Raw genomic sequence first — 5616 nt, 5'->3', positions numbered from 1 at the left:
AATCATGCTAGACCGCTCTTCTTTGATGTTTCTGCGGCATGATGTAGTTGTTTATTGAGTATTGCTCTTTTATTATTATTTTTACATACATTAAAAATATTGAATTGAAACATTTCTTTTACATATTTTAAAAACATCGAATTCAGCACATGTAGGAGAGATATGCTGTAAGCACGGAAGGTGCATAACAACTAGTAGACCCAGGTACCTAACAATTAAAATATGTTCTCGCGATTTTCGAAACTACCATATCAAAACAGCTAAGTTTCACGTGGTCTTGCCAGTTTTTCCCTATAAATATCATTGTAAGCCCTGGGCCAAGAGTATCCATTCCTAAGTGTGAGGAAAAGTATTAAGCTAGTGTTATTGTTTAGAGTGTAGACTGCTTCGCCCATGGCCAGTTTGAAGGGAGATGAAGCTGCTGCTTCTGATATACCAGAAAGATCTATCAACCAGTGGGATAATGATTTTGTGCAGTCTCCCCAAACACCATACGGGGTATATATCTTCTTACATAAAATTCATATTTCTTTCTAGAAATAGAATTTCTGGTATTTTTCTTCCATTCTGATTGTATGTTTTGCAGGAACCTGAATATCGGGAACGTGCTGAAACACTGTTAAGGAAGTCAAAATCTTGTTAAAAGAAATGCAAACTGGAGATGGCGATCTAATCGAGCGGCTTGAAATGGTTGATGCATTGCAATGCCTCGGAATAGATCGATATTTTAAGGCTGAGATTAAAGAGGCTCTTGATTATGTTTATGGGTCGGTCAAATTTCTCTTGTAACATTTAATTTGCTAACCAAAAAAAATATTATCTGTAATTTAATTCTAACATACGATCTGATTTTCAATGTTAGGATTTCATATAGGTCAAATTAAAATTAAGCTTAGAAAAAATAAATCAAATTTGACTATTTAACATTTTTAATCTAGAAATGAAACTTTAATATATGAGAGAATTAAGCTTGGAAAGAAAAGTCAACTTTGACTATTTAGCACTTTTGGTCTAAGAATTAAGCTTAGTGTGTGTTGTTTAGATCGTTCCAGTCCTGAAAAGATATTTTAAAACAGTTTCGCAATGAATTTTAGATGATTAAAAAACGTTTACAAAAAGGTTTAGAATATGATGATTACAGATTTTGGGATGAAAGTGTGGGCATAGGATTAGGATCTGGAAGTGTTATGAAGGATTTGAATGCTTCAGCTTTAGGACTCAGACTTCTTAGGCTTCATCGTTATCATATATCTGCAGGTACCAAATTGCTGAATATCGTTTTTCTTTGAAATATATTTGGACAGTAGTTCTAAAATGTCTTTTTTTACACTATATTGTTGAATATTGAAGGTCAACACACACGTGTGTTTTTCTCTCTTTTTTATTGTGTCTCTTCAGCTGATCATTTGTGATCTATAAATGCTGATAGCATGTATTGTAAACTTATTCTATTTTTCTCATCAATATAATTCCTCTGCTCTCAGTATGGATGTAGCCACAATTTGTGGTGAACCAGGACAAACTACTGTATTTATACATCTTGCTGTTATGTACTTTTCTTTTTGCATTCTTAATTAATTTACATATATAACTTATTCACCTGGTATGTTTTTCGTGTTTCGATATAAAAAGCGGACAGTTACTGAATTATGTAAGTGTTGCTCTCTTGGAAGATATGCTGGTGAACTTCAAGAACAAAACTGGGCAGTTTCTTTCCTGTGAAGGGAATAATATTGATGGCTTCAACATCACTAGGAATGAATGTGTGATGAGAAGTGTGCTCAATCTCTTAAGAGCTTCAAGTGTGGCATTTCCGGGAGAAGAAGTTATGGAGGATGCTAAAATATTTAGCTCGATATATCTTAAACACTTCTTACACGAAATTGATCATACGTGCAACGAAAGTTTTGTGAAAGAGGTAACAAATTTTGAGGAATGTTTTTAAAACAAGTTATATTGTTCAAGCAAGTTGACAAGACAGAGTTTAGTGGAGAAAGATTTGATGCTGATAATAGTTTTATTATTATATCAATTTGATAGGTGCAATATACGCTCTTGTACGATTGGACTCGTACATTTTCTAGATGGGAGGCACGAAATTTCATCGAAATATATGAATTGGACAATTTGAGATAAAAGTTAATAAATATTAATCGTGAAAATGTGTGAATTATTAAAAGATTTAAATTTAAAGCTAATTCATGGATTCTATTTTTTTTCTTTCAGATTAAAGGATCCTAAGATTCTGGAATTGGCAAAATTACATTTCAATATTTTGCAGTTTGTATACAAGATGGAGATGAAAAAAGTCTCTAGGTAATTATCATGAGGAAACAAATTAAATAATTTATCGTCAACCATATTAATGGCCCTAAAAATTATATCATTTATTTATTAAATTAAACTATTTGTGTTCTTAATGCCTTTACATATATAGTTTTAAAAAGTCAATTCTTATAGTTCTATGCTTATCACTTTCTTTATCATATACTAGTTGATTTTATTTTTTAAATATGTAAACAATGTATATTCACCTTAAAGATAAATGTGCACAAAATGTATTGTCAAAAAATCTTTCTAACCCTTTTTTCGGGAAGTTCTTTTGAACCAATTATTATTAATATAAATATAATGTTTCACCAAAAAAAAACTTTCTAACATCATATTTTTCACTCTTTTAAGATTAATTATAATTATTTAAAATTGATTGTTTTAAAAATAATAATTTTCTTTATATTCGTCATAGCTGGTGGATAGAGTCTGGAATCACTGAGTTGATTCCAATTTGACAACGTCCAATTGAATATTATTTGTAAGGAGTCAGTGTTCCTGATGAAGTGGAGTTTTCTAATACTAGAATGGCTTTTGCAAAATCAACATCACTTCTTTCTATAATGGATGATCTTCTTGATGATCACTTGACATTTGAGCAAACTGAACTTGTTGTCAAGGCTATTGTTTAAGGTTGGGACCTTTCTGTCATACAAGACTTTCCAATAAATTTTAAGAGGATTCTAGAGTTTATTTTCCAAACAGTACATGGATTGGCAAATGATGCTATTCAAAAGCAAGGACATGACATGATGCCACTCATTACAAAAGCGGTATGTATACTTTTACAATATATTGTTTCCTAAAAAAAAATCTATTTCAATTTGTATATTATATGATAAAATGGTTTTTAAAATTACCTCAATTTTAGCATTTATCAAGACAAAAAACATAAATTTGGTTGTAGTTTCCTCCCTTTTTATAACTAGTATATATTTCAAGTTTAAGTAAACTCTTATTTTAAAATTTGTATATGCAACTTTCTAATTGTTTCACTTACAAACATGAATATATATTCTATTACATATTTATATCTTTATATTTAAATGATAAGTATTGATTCTAGATAATTTCTATTTCAAAGTTATGTTAGGAAACTCTTCTTTCCCATGAAAAAAAAAATTATATCTCTTTGAGTTTTTTATTAAGTGAAAGTAAGTTTTGAAGAGACCCTTAAATTAGATTTTGAAAGGATCTACAACCTAAAACTAGAGATTTTTAGGGAAGTACACATAGGAAAGACAAGACAAAGGCACAACAATTTGGGTCCCAAACAGTCCTTACTAACCAAAAGGACTACAACAAAGCATAAGAATAGCTTGTAGGCCAAACAAAAAAAATAAAAAAATCATATCTTATCAACATAATATATACATTCATATATTATCAACATAATATATCTTGAGTCTATTTTTAAAAATTTAATTCATATAACACTTTTCTTACCTCCATCAAAACTACTTGAAAAAATGTAAAGTATGTCATGAATTGAACATCTCCTAGATTCCTAACTTGAAGTTTCAATGCCTTTTATGAGAAATGTACAATGTCACAATGCATCAATGCATTTAATAGGATATTCAATAATTATTAATACTTGTGGAATTTTATAATTTAATTTAGTACACACACACACACACACACACACACACACACAAAAATGGCATTTAGATGGCTTAGTAGTCTAAGTAATGAATTTTTTTTTTTTTTAAATAAATCTATTTTTAAGTTATTTACCATGTTGTCTCTTTTGTCTTTAATCTAGAATAAGACTATTTTACAAAATCTTTCTTTCAAAAACCTCATTTAGACTCTTAGCTTTCAAGTCATTCTCAAACAGAGTATGATCATAGCATGTAGTCATTGATGAATGTCATTTCATTTCTCCAAATTGATTTTTCTAGAAATAATAATTTAATTTATCTAATAAAATCTTTCATCTATTATTTTAACAGCTTAGATGATGAGAGCTAGTTCTCATCTATGCAATTAGTATTTTAGCCTTTGCATTAATAGTACACTTCAATTTATTTTTTAAAATCATCATGATGCCGCATAGGTTAAAATTTCATGATATAAATTATCGAATGTGTGAATTTTTAAGTATGGAAACTAATATCAATAGTACAATAGATGTCTTGTTTCATTTTTTTAAGAGTTATTTTTACTTGTATTTTATATTAATATTTACATTTTTAATTTATTATAAATACTTAAATTAATTTATAGTATTTATTTTTATTTAATTTTTAAATATTAGAAGGCAATGTTATTCTCTTTTAGGAAAGTAGCTAAAATGAAATTTCACTAAGCATTGATAGATTTTTTTCAGAAGAATTTTTTTTTAAAGTATAGCGATTATTTTCAAAAGCTTGATCAAATAAATAGATTATAAAATAAAATCAAGAAATAGAATTAATAATTCAAGTATATTGTGATTTAGTGGGCAGATTATGTTGAAGCTAGTTTACAACAAGCACGTTGGAATGTAGCTCAACACATTCCAACTTATGATCAATACATGAATATTGCTACAACAACTACAACAATTGGACCATTATTGTTGCATCCTCTTCTCTTTGCAACTCATGATTTAGAAGAAAACACTATTGAGAAGACATTTAACAATCAATGTAGATTCTACAAGATCATATGGTTATGCACACGCTTGATTGATGATGTACATGATTACAAGGTCTCTTTCTTTGTCTTCTAAATTGATAGTTAGATAAAAATTAAAATTATATTACACTTAAAATATTAACATATTCTTTGATGTAATGAAGGATGATAAGCTCCATGGACAAATAACATCAGCAGTTTCTTGTTATATGATAGATCACAATAAATGTTCAGAAGAACATGTGATAAACCAAATCAACTATGTAATTGGTGGATTACTTAAAGAATTTGCATGGGAATTTTTGAGTCAAGATAATATTTTTTTCTATTGGGAAAAGATAAGCTTCAACCTGAATAGAGGATTGTAGTGTTTCTATGTATATGGAGAGGGTTTTTCATATCATGACAAAGGAAACAAGCAAAGGATCATCAAAGTCCTTATTGATCCAGTACAATTATAGAGAGATGGAGGTTCCACCATACAAGAATAAAATTCTATTATGTAAAAGTGATTAAAAATATGGGTGTCTTTCTTGGATTTTTGGTTGGGTGAATTTGAAATTGTATTTAGGTGTGGGTTTTTGTCATATTATTTTCAAAGTGTTTTAAGTGTTAGGTTTGCATTAGGAGCTACAAAATGTGGTTTTCTATTTAGCTCCCTTG

At 28.9% G+C, this 5616-nt stretch overlaps 1 pseudogene; it reads left to right on the top strand.

The window, feature by feature from the left end:
* Positions 1-393: 393 nt before the first annotated feature.
* Positions 394-5414, top strand: LOC149550190 (longifolene synthase-like; annotated as a pseudogene).
* The last annotated feature ends 202 nt before the right edge of the window (positions 5415-5616 follow it).

The sequence above is a fragment of the Cupressus sempervirens genome, chromosome 7 (genome assembly GCF_028749045.1).
Source record: "Cupressus sempervirens isolate cs-2001-9-10 chromosome 7, ASM2874904v1, whole genome shotgun sequence".
NCBI lineage: Eukaryota > Viridiplantae > Streptophyta > Pinopsida > Cupressales > Cupressaceae > Cupressus > Cupressus sempervirens.
The sequence above is the reverse complement of the archived record's forward strand: the minus strand, read 5'-3'. Positions and strand labels throughout refer to the sequence as shown.